This window comes from Chinchilla lanigera, unplaced genomic scaffold (genome assembly GCF_000276665.1).
Source record: "Chinchilla lanigera isolate Chin_1 unplaced genomic scaffold, ChiLan1.0 scaffold00071, whole genome shotgun sequence".
NCBI classification, from domain to species: Eukaryota; Metazoa; Chordata; class Mammalia; order Rodentia; family Chinchillidae; genus Chinchilla; species Chinchilla lanigera.
This window is the reverse complement of record NW_004955472.1, coordinates 281,547-297,785: the sequence shown is the minus strand read 5'-3', so window position 1 is coordinate 297,785 and position 16,239 is coordinate 281,547.

Below are 16,239 nucleotides of genomic sequence, written 5' to 3'. Positions count from 1 at the left end.
CCTTGTTCAAAGGAATCTGAAATTTAGACAAGGAAAGGCTAAAAAAAAAGACTTCAAAAATTTAGAGTTAGGTAGTAAGAAGGCATGGTAGGCCCTTGATTAAGAATGACATCGTGAAAATTGTGTTAAAAAAATTAAATATGCCTGTAATCTCAGTACTTGGAGGCTGAGACAGGAGGATCATTGCGAGTTTGAGGCCAGCCTGGGCTACAAAGTGAGCTCAAGGCCAGCCTGAACTGCATACCCAGACCCTGACTCAAAAAAAAAAAGACCAAAATAAATAAATAAATAAATAAATAAATAAATAACCTGGCAGTTATTTTGATACTACAATTGAAGGAATATAATTGGTGAAGCTGCAGTCAGTGCAGTATGAGACAAATACTGGAGGATTTCTGTAATTTGCAAATCATTCAGAAAAATCAAAATGTATATCAGTTTACACATAATCTGTTTATACATATATATAGCTAGGTTGTTTATACATATACATAGGAAGGTTATATGGGTAATCATTTTACTATTTGTCTCTTCCTTGGTTGACAGTATATTTTATACAGCTACATATACATACATATAGGTTTGTTTTTTTGTTTTTTGTCTTTGAGACAGGGTCTCGCTATGCAGTTCAGGCTGGCCTCGCTATGCAGTGTAGGCTGGCCTTGAGCTCACTTTGTAGCCCAGGCTGGCCTTGAACTTGGCAATGATCCTCCTGCCTCAGCCTCCCAAATGCTGGGATTACAGGTGTGCACCACCAGTCCTGGCACATACATATAGTTTTACAGGATAAATGTGACAGTTGCATGAATGTATACGATTGCAGTTGTCATTTAAAAATTTTTTAGCTAGGCATGGTGGTGCACACCTATAATCCCAGCACTCAGGAGGCTGAAGCAGGAAGATTGTAAATTTGAAATTAGTCTTGGGTACGTAGCAAGACTCTCAAAAAATAAAAAAATAATATTTTTGGAGTGGTTGTCATTTCCCAAGTTGTTTTGAAAATAAAAATGTGATCGAAAATAGGATTTCACATAAAGACTAATAATACCAGATTTGAATTAGTCATGGTGGTACACACCTGTAATGCCCACACTCAGGAGACTGAGGCAGGAGAATCACCATGAGTTTGAGGCCAGCCTGGGATACATAGTGAGTTCAAGACCAGCCTGAGCTACATAGTGAGATCCTGTCTCAAACAAACAAACAAATGGAGCCCGAGGCAGTAGAATCCCAAATTCAAGGACAGTGTGGGCTACATAGTGAATTCAAGGCTGGCCTAGACTATACAGTGAGACCTTATCTCAGTCTTCACCCCTTTACCCCAAAAGATTACATTTTTAAAAAATCAGTATCTTTTTTATTTAGAATGACTTTTTACCAAAATTTGTTCTGATTTAGTTTTTTGCCCTTCAGTAGTATGGGAATGAGGTAGCTATCTGTTTATCTTATCTATCATCTATTCAACTGTCAATGTGTATATATATCTGTGTGTACATATATGTATACACTGTGTTTTAATAATTCTGTAAGAAAATTTCAATTAGAGGGAATTTTTATTTCCTTTAGACAAGAAAACTAGAATGGCCTCACATTAACCAAATTGAAGGACAGCTTTTGGGAAGCTTCTGTGGCAGAATCCCTTTTAATTTAAAAAATCCTATAATTTTATGAATATTTCTTAATTTTAGATTAGGCCATATATTTGCTTTTTTAAAGGCTGATTGGTCTTAGAAGTTGCATTTTTCTGCTTGTGGCTGGAGCATGTGCTTCATGCTTACTTGCCTGTCTTTTGTATACACGTGGCCTAAACCAGCAGCCAAACCTTGATGTTTCAAATTATTCTATAATTCTGCTCACGTATTTCTAGACTGCACTAATTCCTGCTTAAAGTCAATGCACATGGCCTTTAGTAATCAGTGTTTTGTTTTTGTTTTTGTTGGTCTTTTTGAGAGAGGGTCTCACTATGCATTTTGCGCTGGTCTTGAACTCACTTTGTAGCCCAGGCTAGCCTCAAACTTGCAATGATCCTCCTGCCTCAGCCTCCCGAGTGTTGGGATTGCAGGTGTGCGCCACCATGCTTGGCTCTAGTAATCAGTTTTTTATTTTCATTAAATTTATAGTCACAGACTCTTGGAATAAGATGCAAGATATGATATTTATTTATTTATTTATTTTTGGGCACTGGAGATTGAACTCAAGGTTTCTTTATCTCTGAGTTATATCCACAGTAGCCCCCACCCCCTACTAATGTTTAAAAAGACTTTTTTAGGAAGAACCTTGATAAATTGCCCATGCTGGCCTCAAACTTGCCATCCTCCTGCCTTAGCTTCCATAGTAGCTCAGATTATAGGTGTATAGCACTATACCTGGCTTCTGTGTCTTTCGTGAGGATAACATCTGCTTTTTATCATCACAATATTAGGTTTGAGCTATTTAACCTTTATTCAGTTGCATTTTTTGAGAATAAGCAATTTTACATTATTTTTCTTGAAGAACAACTTAGAATCAAATTGTAAAAACAAAACATTTCAGGAATTCATTGCTGGGGATATAGCTCAGCAGCACAGTGCCTGCCTGGCAAGCGCAAGGTCCTGAGTTCAATTTCCAGTACCAAAAAAAACAATTACAGGAATTCACTGACTTGTAGAAAAGAGTAGGCCTTAGAAAGCCATGCCCCCCATAATAGTTGAATGAGCTGACTCAGTTAATCCATTTTAATTGCTCTAAAGAAGATGAAGACCTTTAATTGCTGCAGTAATTGCATTTGAGTTCCTCCCTTCATCCTTAGAGAAAGCATATGAGTTGATATTTATTTATCAGGCATTTATGTCTTGAAAAAATATGCTGTGGTTATAGATCTTAATACATTTTTATTGTTTCAAAGGGAGAAAAACTGTACTAATACAGTGATGCCTGAGGTTAAGAATACAGTGTGGGAATGTGATGGGACTGAGGCTCCTCAGCTTGTTCATGGAGGGTGGCAGTCTTCTCAGGGGAGGAAATGCACTGTTACAGAGGAATGTTTGCTTGAGAGGGGCAAAGGGATTATTACCAGAAGGCTTCAGGCTGCCATCTTTCATCCCATTTTGTTAGAAACACCAGAAAAGGGTTTTGGAGAGACCAGAAAGAAACATGCCAGACGTTCAGCAGAAACTGTGGCAGCATAGTGGGAGAATAGATCCATTTTCTTTTCCTTTTTGTTTTCCAAATTTTGTAATTTTTTAATAATTAAAAAAATAACATTGGAGTTACTCTGTAATAAATTTAACCATCATTAAATAGGGAAAAGGTTTTTTATATTTATATTTTAAATAAAATCATTGGTTGTTATTAGAGATTTAATTATGACACGTTTTGTGTTTCTATTTTAAATAGACCTTTGCTCCAAGAAATTTTTCCAGAATTCCCTGGGCCCAAATCAGACTCCTGTCTGCCTGATTGTTTACTTTTTACAAGACTGTGTTTATTGGGACCATATGTTATTCTGAGTTATCTTTGCTTAAGATCAGCTGGATTTTTCTGCCCTCATATGACTTTCGTGTAAGAAAATAGTAGAAAGTGCCAACTTCTAAAGCACTTCAAAAGAGCACGTCAATATTATGCAGAGGAGCCCTTTTTCTGCCTGCCCTCCCATTCTAATGAGCCTGAGGACATAGCAGTCTTAGGAGATGGGGATAGTTTGGTGTGACATTGCAGAGGGTGGAGGACTGTTGTGAGGAAGTCTCATGGTGCTTGGGCCTCCTTCATAGTAAGGCTTAGAAAATAAGAACAATGCAAAGCGCTTTCAGGACTTATAGTTGAGACGCTTTTTATTCTTTTGAAACATAGGCTTTTTTTTTTTTTTTTTTTTAGTACTAGGGATTGAATCCAGGACCTCCACACTGAGCTACTTCCCTAGCCATCTAAAAATTTTTTTAAAGACAAAGTCATTAAGTTGCTAAATTGGCCAGGCTGAGCTTGAACTTGTGATCCTCCAGCCACTGAGGTGAAATTTTTATGTTCTTTAGAGTTCTATATGTCAAAAGTTTAGAATTTCAAGAAACCTTTCCCTACAGAATTATTAGAAAGCCAATTCCACAGTAGTCTTTTATGAAACCAAACTATAGTAATATGCCAATAATATTATAGACTGTGTCATTATTTTATGAAGAAACAATTTCCAGTTTCAAACTTAGAAGCCTTGTTTTATAAAATTTTGTTTTGTTTTATTTTTTGTCTTTTTGAGACAGGGTTTCATTATGCAGTTCAGGCTGGCCTTGAGCTCACTTTGTCCACAGGCTGGCCTCGAACTTGAAGCGATCCTTTTGCCTCAGCCTCCCAACTGCTGGGATTACAGGCATGGGCCACCACACCTGACTAAGATTTTAAACAGATATCTTTTATTTGTTTGTTTATTCATTTCCCTCTTATACTAGTGCTACTTTCAATCAAAAAAAGCTCTGCTTTTGTTTCATTTGTATATGGAAATTGTTTAGATTTTATTTGAATAGATTGTGTTGCATTTACTAGTATATGTATGCATATGTGTATAGGTTCATATATATATCTATAGATATAGATATATATATATATGTGTCATATAAATGTGTATTTAAGCCATAGTACCAGATCTACTTGCCTGAAATACAATATTCTCACTGTAGTCTTGCCAGTCCTAGGTAACCCCTAATCATTTATACTCTTTTTCCAGTCCTTTACACTGTAGAATAGGTAGGTACCCTTTCCATTTGTTACAGTTGAGTGGACCAAAACCAGTCCAGGTTCTTGTGTACAAAAGGAAAGACTTGCCAGGTATACACTCTGTACTGTGTATGTAGTAAGTAACTGCGTTTATTGAAGATCATGGAACGGAGAGAAGGGTGAAGGGATAAAGGATGAAGAAAAAAAGGGACTTAGGGGCGAAAGGGAAAAAAGGGTCTTGATAACAGTTGTAGTTTAGGGTTTTGCAAGGGGAACAATATAATACAGGACATATATTTTATATTATTTATAATAGTCACCCAAAGAATCTTTCCAAAAGAGCATGCCGGAAATCTGTCCACACACTAAAGACCAAAGAATCCAGCTGAGGGCCTGGATCCCACAGTAATGTCCTGCATGAGTCCAGCTGAAGACCTAAAGCCCATAACAGTGCCCCCCACAAGTCCACCTGGAGGCCTAGAGCCCATGACAATGTCTCATGCAGGCCTCTTTCACGGATCTGCTCTGGGAAGGCCCAAAGGTCAGTGGTGGAAGCTAGAAAGTCTGTGCCAGTGGGGCAAAGGATCTGTGGGAGCAGGCTGATGGATGTGAACTGGAGCCAGGAAGTGACGACACTCTTGAGTAAGAACCAGAGCTCCCCTAAAAAGTACCACAGCCATCCTCAATGATAGTTAGGTCCTGAGCTTCTCCGATGACGAGGAAAGCTGAGTTCCTGTCAGGAAAGCCAAGGTGACAGGCTTCTCCAGGCGACTGAGCAGTGCACCATCTTCTCCTCTGGAGCCAGGAAGCTGTACTCAGAATAAGGACCAGGGCTCCCCCAAAGTGAACTATAGCCATTCTCAGCAACAGTGAAGTCCTGAGCTCCTCTGACGAGAACAGCCAAGTTCATCGGAAAGCGAGCATGACAAACTGCTACAGGAAAACCAGCAGCTCCCTATAGCTTCCCAACTGCTTCTCCTAGCCTCCCAACAGCCTCTTGACTTCTTCCTCTCCAGTTCTGCCTCTTATGCTGCTGGCAACAGTCTGCAGGTGGGCCTCCCACACCCAGCACCAGCTGGTTCAGTTCAGCTGGGTGTTACGAGTTGACCACCAGTTGTTATCCACCACGATAACTGAGGCTTCCGGTACTTACAGGGTCAGACACCACTGCTCCAAGGTGCCTCCCGCTTCTCGCTCTGATGTCAGCAATCTGTGAGACCGCCTAGTTTAAGCCTGGACGATCACTAGCCTGATGTTGAATGGAGAGAAGGAAGGTGGCTCACACAGCTTTCCTATTTAGGGTTATGGAGGCATAGATCATGGTCATTGTGGTGTGGCGTTTACAGTTCAGCACAGGGAAGGGAGTGACTCAGCTGCTTTGTTTCTAACTGGACTACAGTTATCTCTATAGTTAATTTATGAATTCCTTGGACCCTGTAATGCCACTTCGCAATGTTTTTTCTATTTGATATTTCTCAAGTTGGCATTGTAAGATGTTAGTAAGTGTCATGAAAAAAGTGTTCTATGATTTGAGAAATCTGTACTAATTCCTTCTTTTGAATCTCAGTATGTAGTTCAGATTAGCTTTAAACTTGCTGTGTAGCCCAGGCTGGCTTTGAACTTGCAGTGATCCTCCTGCCTCAGCCTCCCAAGTGCTGGGATTACAGGCATGTGCCACTATGCCTGGCTACTAATCCCTTCTTTAGCAGATTAATAATGTACCTTAATGTATGAATGGCTTCATGAGGACCTACAGTAAAGAAATGTTTAATTTTGTTTAATCCTTTATTTCCCAACCTACTTGAACATAGACGTTTTTTTCTTGAGGCATAGATACTAACTCATGCGTAGTGCCCCTTTAAACATAAGTCTGAAAAACAAATCTCAGTCATACTTGCCTTCCTTTTCAGTCCTCCAAATGCCCGTTTCAGACCTTTCAGTTTCAGCTCAAAGCCCTCACCCTCTTTCAACTCTCTGTTTTTCTAATGCAGGGACTCATTGCTGTAAACTTCCCTCCGATAAGCACTTTTGCTGTGTCTCACAGGTTCTGATGTGTTGTAATACCATTATCATTTAACTGTAGGGATTTTAGAATTTCTTCCCTGTTTTTTTTCTTGTGACCCATGGAGTGTTCAAGAGTATATTATTCAGTATGATTTCTTTTGCTATTGATTTCTAGTTTCATTCCATTATAATTTGAAAGGATAGAAGAGATTATTTCAGTTCTTTTGTATTTATGGAGACAAGCCCTATGGCCTAAAAGGTGGTCTATTTTGTTTTTGAGATGGGATCTTGCTATATTGCCAGGCTGAACTCAAACTCACAATCCTGCTTCAGCTTCCCCTCTATCTGCTACTGCACCCAGCTCAATTCTGTTTTCAGATCCAGTCTGCTAGCCTGAGAAAGTGGATGCTGTCAACTTTCCTCTTCATTTGTGTCCTCAGGTCTTTTCCTCTTGTCTAGATGTTGTCCTACTGCCAGGCTGTAACCTAGATAAAGTCAAAGAACAGAACTTTTCTTCACTGTTGTCTCCCTATCTCCAAACAGAACACCTCCTCTTGAACCCCCTTCCCCTTTCAGGAATCATGGCATTTCGCTACATTCTGTTTTCACCCTCAGCTGGGTATACTGCAGTTTACTTCTCCCACGGTTATCCAGGGTCAGCACAGACCCCACAAGGTAAAGGACATGGTCCCTACCAAAGGTGCCCTTTGTATAGACACCACCCTCACTTCCTGGGTTCCCAGGCCACCTATAGTTTTGACCTGGGTTTAGATCTGGGGTTCCTGTGACCCTTTCAGGTTCAGTAATTCACTAGAAGAACTTAGAACTGAAAAGCACTCTACCTAAGGTCAGCTTGGAGCTGTGATGCTAAGTTAGGTAAAATATTATATGCAGTCAGACAGGGCTAGGCTCTCAGAGGAGTCAATGTAGAGGATGAGAACACATTACAACTGTGACTGGAGGTGCATCTGTGGAAGGCTAGGCCTCAAGATAAAGATGGAAAGATCAGGCCCACATGCCTCCCCAGGGGATGAGATAGTTGTTATCAGCTGGTCCAATAAAGTCTAGCTAGACATTGGTTACCCTGGTAGACAACCAAGACCCCTTGATCCATCCCTTCCTAAAGAAGGTCTGTGTTCTTTCCATGTACACTTGCATTGTGACCTGCTTCTCCACTGGATCAATATCACTTAAGCCACTATACTTATAATCTTATTGGTTAATCATAGTTTTGATCCACATTGTAACCAACTTGTATTTTTGCTCTATAACCTTTGAAAAGTGGGCTTGTTGGCAGCCCACTTCTAGGTCCCCTCCTGTCTCTCAGGAGTTATATCTCTCAATAAATGTTTCCTATTCTTAGCCTCTGTTGTTCCTCAGAATTCATTCTATGATTTTGGGGAACAGGAAGTTGGTATATCTGACATCTAGCAAGCTGGGAGTTAACATTTGTTTCCCTTATATCAGAGTAGGACACATTTTATGACCTGGGGCTGGGCATATTTATGTTTTAGGGGAGGTGGAAATTTGCAATTTGTCAATCTGTAGAAAATGTGGGTTTGGGCCGAGGATATAGTTCCATGGCATAAGTGCCTGCCTGGCAAGTGCAAGGTCCTGAGTTTGATTCCTGGTACAAAAAAAAGAGACAAATTTCCAGAAAATATGGGCTCAACTTACAGGTGAAAGGTCCATTTTACAGGCAAAAGGTACTGGCTCAACTATTGTATTTTTTAAGACTTAGGAATTTAGGAGTAAGTGGCTGAGAAGGGGAAGAAATGTAATCTTGGATAGTATCCTGGAGCTATAGTATTTTAAAAGCATAATTTTAAAATTACAATTTTGCTTTGCCTCCTTTTGCACCTATCTTTTATTTTTACTACTGTGCCCTTCTGTGTCACTACCAACTTAGTCCAAAATGCCATGATGTCTTGTCAGTACTACTGCAATAGCATATTGATGTTTCTTCCCTTGTTCCTCTGTGGTATATTTTCTAACATGGGAACCAGAATTATCCCTTTGAAATGTTGTTCAGATTATAGCATGCTCACAACCTTGCAGTATCTTTCCATCCTTTACAGAGTGAAAGGGAAAGTCCTTCAGTGACTCATAGAAGCCTGTGTGATCCAGCCCCTGCTGCTTGTACTTCTCTAATCACATCATCTACTACTCTTGCTTTCATTGTTTTCTAGCTGTTATAGTTTATGTCTGGATGTCCCCACAAGGCCTCATGGGGCGGGCTTCTAGAGTTATGATTGATTCATGGTCCAATGTTGAAATTATAGACGTGAGCGCTACACCCTCCCTGGGGCGGATTGTTTGCATACAGTGTAAGGAAGGGAAAGAGGCTGCTTGCCACTGTTCCTCCCTTTTGTTCTTGTTGCTTTTGCTGTTTTCCGCCACCATGAACTGTTGCCCTCTGCCATATGCCACCCTGCCCTGGAGCCAACCAAGTATGGACTGAAACCTCCACAAAATGTAAGCTAAATAAATCTTTCCTTCCTTAATATTGGGCATCAGATATTTTGTCTCAGCAACGAGAGAAGAGTAACCAAGACATTAGCCACACTTGTTTTTTAAACATACCAGAAACTTTGTACTTGCTCTTTGGAAAACTCAGTATGGCTTGTTCTTGCACTTCCTTTAAGGTCTGTGCTCGTGTCATTATTTTAGTGGAGCTTTCCTAGCCTGCCCTATAAAATACCCACCCATCCTCACACACATCCTCCTTATTCTTTAATCTGCTTTGTATTCTTCTGTTACCTCTCTCACATTCTCATTCTCTCCCCTCCCCTGCACACATACACATACACAGTTTATTTGTGTTTCCTTCCATACAATATAATCTCCATGGGAATAGAGACTCAAGATTGTTAAGCAAATTTTAATCTCTTGCTAGTCCTTAATAAGCTGCTCATAAAAAATTTATCTGAGAGAAAGAGAGATTCTCTGTTCCTTTCCAAGGGTAGTCTCTTCTTTAGAAAATTGATTTCATCCTTTTTAGACTGGTTTTAAGATATTTTCTATGAGGTATATTTGTTCTCTACTGCTGCCTTGTGTCTATAAAGAAAGCTCAAGGCTTTCCCAATCTAAAAAAATGAGGCAAGGGAATCTCCCAGTGACCCTGCATCTTCCTATAACTACCATTCACTCTCCCCGTCCCAACATTGCTAGGTTTTTTGCAGTCTATATTTGATGTCTATACTTCCTCATCTCTCATTTACTCCTAATATAATTCACTTCTACTGGCTTCATAGAAGTTATCTGTGATGTTTACCAGATGACCTTCTAATCAGTAAATTTATTTCTTTTTTTCAGTCTTCAATCTACCTTGATTCTTGTGGCACATAACACTACCTCCCCTGTAATGCCACTCTCTAACTGACCGGCCTCTGACTATTCCATCGTGGTCTCTTTCTGTTTCTTCCCATGTGTCAAATGTTGCTTTTTTTTTTAGAATCCAGTGCTACATTTATTTCCCAGTAGAAACTCTCCATAGGTTGTAGTGATAACTTCTAAATTTGGATCTTTAGGCTTGGCTTTTTTTTTTTTTTTTTGGCACTTTAGGATTCAATATCTGACTTTACTAGAATTTCCATCTGAATATTCCATGAGAACCTCAAATTCAGTATGCCCAAAATAAAATTCACTATTTAAAAAAAATCATTTGACTTTGCATTGTAGGTATAATAATAGAATCTAATCCCTAGGGTAATTGTAATGATTGAGTAAGATAATTCATAAAACAAGCTTCAAATTCTGATGATAGAAAGCACATAATAAGTAGGAACTACTATTATTACATGATAGTTTCCCCTGTAAGCTACTTGAGGGCGGGGACCAAGTCCTCAAGCCAGCACCGTCCCTAATATTGGTAATAGGTATTCTTTAAAGGTTGAGTTAAAATGAATAATAATAATAATCTATTGCGTATGTGGTTTGTGTAATCCTCTGTAGCTTGTAAGATTATTTAGCAGTGGGATAACATCAAATATTTATGTTTCTCTTCCTAGGTGCATTATGTTGTAATCATTCAAAGGATAACCAAATGTGCCGTGATGTATGTGAGCAGGTAAGGTTGATGATAGTTGCAGATGCTGTCAGTTATGTAACTATTTTTAAAGTTAGTTATGGAGAAATCTGTTGGACAGCACCTTAGCCATGTGATCAGAGTTCATATCCCATTAATGGAACAAACTGGCCTGTGTCTGCTGACATGCTGCACCAAGAAAGAACACAGTATCTCGTGAAGGGTTTCTGCTGAAAACGCATAACCCGCATCATGAGAAAACAACCAGGCAATCCTAGACTGAGGGTATTATGCAAAATAATAGCCGGAAGCCTTAAAAATGTCAGCTTTGTTAAAAAATATTCATCAATTATTATGAAAACAAAGAGTCTAAGAAACTGCTGTAGATTAAAGGAAACTAAAAACCAGGTGTGGTGGTACACCCCTGTTGTCACCACTTGGGAGACTGAGGCAGGAGGTGGTGAGTTTGAGGCCAGCCTGTCTTACATAAAAAAAGAGAAGAGGGACAGGGGAAAGTGAGAAAGAGAGAATGGGAAGGGGAAAACCAAAGAGAGATGGCAGCTAAGTGCAATGCATTACTCTGGTTGGATCCTGGAATGAAAAGAAAAAAATGGTCACGAGGGACATGGTTGAGATAAATTGGTAAAATTTGAGTATGGACTGGATCTTAATTAATAATACTATATTGGTTTTGTGATCCTGAATTTGATCATTTTTGTGATTATATGTGACAGTGTCTATGTTCCAGAGGTATGTACATTCTAAGATTTAGGAGTGAATGATCATAATGTCTATAATTAATTCTAAAATGGTTCATCAATTCATAATGAAATCTGTGTATATAAGAGAGTTAAAACAAATTTTGTGAGATGTTAATGATGGGCGAATCTTAGTGAATACTATGTAGAGGTAGAGTGTATTAGTCTTAAAACTTTTTAGATAGACTTTTTCTAGTTGAACCTTTTTATGCAAATTCCACTGTTTATGAAGTCCTACCTTTCTTTTATCATATTAGTTGTGTTATCTAGCCTAAGCACTTGAAAAAGAATTTCAGTCATTTCTTGAAATTTCTTGTTGTTGTTGTTTTTTCGTGACGTTTTCTGCTAACTTGCTATGAGGAGGTGGAGACTGGTAGAGGTATGTCTCTGGGGCATGCCCCGGAAGGGTTCTCTCCTCCTCTGGCCGTTCCCTTCGCTTGCTGCTCCCTGGCTGCCATGAATTGAGCACCTTTCTTCATCCACACCCCTCTGCCATCTCCTTTCTGCATTGGAGCAGTCAACAATGCACTGAAACCATGCGCCAAATAACCCTTTCTTCTTCTAAGTTGTGGGTTCCAGGTGTCACGTCTCAGTGATGTGAACATGGCTAAGACACTAGCACAGTAATTTCTGGATTTTGTCACTTTCTAAAACAGAGATACTTACTTGGTACTATACCTTCTATCAAACAATACTGTGGACTTAGGAAGATTTTGCAAGATACTATCAGATTATAAGACATGTTATAAGACATGACAATTTGTTACCTCATCTAAATAGCTAATAAAGAATTTGGTGATTATGTTGTTATCTGTTTGCTCGTTTATTTCCTGCAGTATTTGTTTCATGAAGTTAGGTGCTCCAGTATTTGATGCATATATATTTACAAGTGTTATATTTTCCTATTAGATTGTTCCCTTAACTAGTATATATTGACCTTCTTTACCTCTTCTGATCAGTTTTAGCTTGAAGTTTACTTTTGTCTGAGAATAAAATCGCTATCCCTGCATACTTTTGGGTCCTTGGTACGTGACATATTGTTTTCCATTGTTTGATTTTTAATCTGTGAATGTCTTTTTGGATTAAATTAGTTTCTTGAATGTAACAGATTGTTGGATTTTGTTTTTTGATCCAGTCTGTGAATCTGTGTCTTTTTATTGGGGGGGGATGATGTGATTAATGACAAGTATTATTGGAAGGTATTGATTTATTCCTGTCATTGCATTCTTTTTCTTTTCCTTTTCTTTTCTTTTTTCTTTTCTTTTCTTTTCTTTTTCTTTTCTTTTCTTTTCTTTAAGTAAAAGCAGCTGATTTATTTGAAGGTGGAGAATCTAGGGGAGAGGAAGGTGGGGAGAGTGCCACTCAAGATGGGTAGGGAAAACTGTCAGTGAGGCATTGGTTGATTAGCTTTGTATGTCTATATGTGTTTTCATGAGAAACTACATTGAAGATATCAATATGTAATACAATAAGCATTGTTAATTCCCTACCACTCTGTTTGTAACTCTGTAATGTCTGTACTGATCCTTTGCTATTTTGTAAAATGTTGTCAGTCTGTTAGTATTTTCCTCCTTTTATTTCTAAAATAAAAAAAAAAAAAAGAAAAAAAAGATGGGTAGGGAGTATTTGGAAAGGGAATACTCTGTAGTCTTCTTTTGATGATGCCTTTCTCTCTTTCTCTCTCTTTCTCTTTTTTTTGTTTATTGTTTGTTTATCTATTTGCTTTGTTTGATGTATTTATTCCATCTGAATTTTTGGCTTTGTTGTCTCTGTTTATGATATTCTTAAATATTTTTTGAGTGCTAATTTGGTATCTCTTTAATTTTGTTTTTCATGGAATAGCCTTAATTCAACAACTATTTTGAAAGAAAGTTTTATAGGCTGTACTAGTCTTGTGTTGGAAGTTATTTGCTTTTAAGGCTTGAAATACCTCACTCCACACTCTCCTGGCCTTTAAAGTTTGTGTTGAGAAACATGCTGTAATTCTAATGGGCTTTCATTTATACATGACTTTTTGTTTTTCTCTGACAGCTTTTAAAATTCTGTCTTTTAGTTGGACATCTGGGATTTTGACTAAGCTGTGTTATAGGGAGCTTCTTTTTTTTCCATACAATTAGTTGGTATTCTGTAAGCCTCACTTACCTGTGTGTCAAAAACATTCCTCATACTTGGACGTTTTTTATTATGGTTTCCATAAACAGATTGTTTATTTTGCTGTTTTCCAGTTTCTCTAACTCAGATTAGCCTTATATTGGTGTTTTTACATCATCTAGTAGCTGTTGGGTAACTTTTTCTTGTTCTCTTAACTATTTTTGAAGCTTCCCTGAATAATTTGTTGTAATTTACCATTTTGACTTTATTTTAGAAACCTCATGTTCACACTGGTCATTTCTGCGATTTATGAGTTCTGTGCAGTTTGTTATTTCCTGAATTTCTGTCTGACACCTTTTCACTGAATCTATATTTTTGTTAAATGTGTCATTCATTTTTGAATTGTTTAGGTCAGTGCTTCCATTTTTTAATTTGTTTTCCAGAACCAAGAATCGAACTCACGACCTTGCGCTTGCCAGGCAAGCGCTGTACTACTGAGCTAAATCCCCACCCCCATTTTTTTTATTTGTTTGTCCTATATCTTACCAGTTTATATGATAGTTCTGTGCACTTTTGGGTCATATCCTCTTTAAATGCGCCAAGTTTCTTTACTTCTTCTTTAATCAGTTCATAAAGCTGTTACCTAACAGTTGCTTTCCTCTCCATTGGTGCTCCCTGGATCTTTCTTGGGAGAGTTGGGAAACCTTGCAGGCCTTTTGTTGCCTTGTTTTCCCACATTTGTGTGGTGTGTGTGTGTGTGTGTGTGTGTGTGTGTGTGTGTGTTTGGGTACTAGGGGTTGAGGTCAAGTAGAGTGAGGAAAGATTATAGTTGATACAAAGATCTTTTTAGTTACATTTTGTTTTCCAAGGGTTTGTTTGTGGCTTAATTTGTTTAAAGGTAGGGCTCATCCTTTAGCTATTTAATTTAAGTGGTTTGGACCCTGTCATTTTGTTACAAGGAGAAAATCACTACATCAACAGACCCAATCATACATCACTTATGTATGTTAAACCTTGCATTTACACTTTCACTCTTAATCAGTACCCTTTACAACCTATGCTATATTACTAGCACTTACTCTGTAATATAGAAGGAGAAGGGATGGGAAGAAACGGAGGGATGGGTGAAATGGGTATAAGTTAATAGGAGGAGAGGTAGATAGGAGAAATAATAATAGGTAAAAAAAATAGGGATCAGTTTCTGTAGGAAACCTTTTATAGTTAAAGGGCTAGTGCTGAGGGTTTTAAAGAGATACTTGTGGAGGCGGGGTGGGTTGTCGGAGGAGGGAGGTGTAAATATGGGATTGAGGGAAGCTGCAAGGTTGTCAGAATCTGTTGATGCATTTGTGCACCTGTAAGGTAAAGAAGAGGCAAGGGAAGACAAGGGACTAAGCAAAATAAGGAAGAGCAAAAAGAATGGAATATAGTGGACAGATGGTTAATATGAGAGAAGATAGAAAAGACAAAGCAGAGTATGGGGGGAAACTTGAAAAGAATTTAAAAAGTACGAGAAACAAGCAAAAAAATTTTAAAAATACAATATTGGTATAGAAACTAGAATTGAAGGAAAGGGATAGGGAGTAGAAAAGAAAGAAAGTAACAGCTATGGCAAAGCAAAAGAAAAAGAAACTCGGGAACTCAGATCAAACACTCAACCAGAGAAGGCATTTGGAATTTTCATGTGTCTACTGTGCTAAGCCCGAGTGTCCACTTGGTTCCCTTCTTTAGTTGTGGTCAGTCCTCATGCAGCCACACCATTTCCCCCTTTCTGTGTGCGTTGGGTATGGTTAACTACAGTCTTTTGTCACTGTCCCACTACCTCATCACCTCAATCATGTGAAAGGAGGAGGATGTAAATAATTTTTCTGACACGGCTCTCCTTCAGTTCTGCCAGCGTCCTTTGCCTCCCAGTTGCCTTTGTGTTGAGCAAACCTCTGTGTTCTTGCTTCAGATATTTTCCAACTATTTTGTTGGCAGCAGTTCCCTGCCCCAGCCTGTCCCACTTTTTCCTTTGTACTCAAATCTTGAACTGACACTGTCTCTCAGTAATTCACCCTTCCAGCCTGCAAGCAGAATCTGATGTGGTTCCTGGGCTTGGTTTAGAGACTCTTCCCCCAAAGCATGACGATGACAGCGGGTCAGGATTTGCTGCTGACTCAGGATTCCCTAGTCTTTGGGGAAACAGCAGGAAAGAGCTCCTTCTGGCCCAACCCATCAGTCTTGATCCTTCCCCTGTCTCTGGGGATGTGGCCCCTGGTAGAGCCTTGCCAAGGCTGGTGGCCTCGGGAGTGCTGTTTGCTGTGTTCATCCTCTCTGTCTGGGCAGGGTTTCCTTGCCCAAGGTGAGCACTGGAGAGGATGCCACAGGGATGCAGCTTTCCCCACTGTTCAGGTGGAGGAATGATGGGCAGAAGGAGTGGATATATGTGGTCTGTCCAGGAGTCCAGCTTCTGCAGCACTTATTAGTTCCCTTGGGTTATTTGTACACTTCCTTTTTTTTTTTTCATTTTTAAAAAAATTCATTTTAAAAATAAAAGAAAGAAAACATATTAGCAGACATTCATTTACAAAGTAGCATGAGAAAAATACAGGCAATACAGAGTTACTGACAGAGTGGTAGGAAATTAACAGTGGTTGTTGCGTTTTGTATTGATATCTTCAAAGTGGTTCCTCAGGAAAA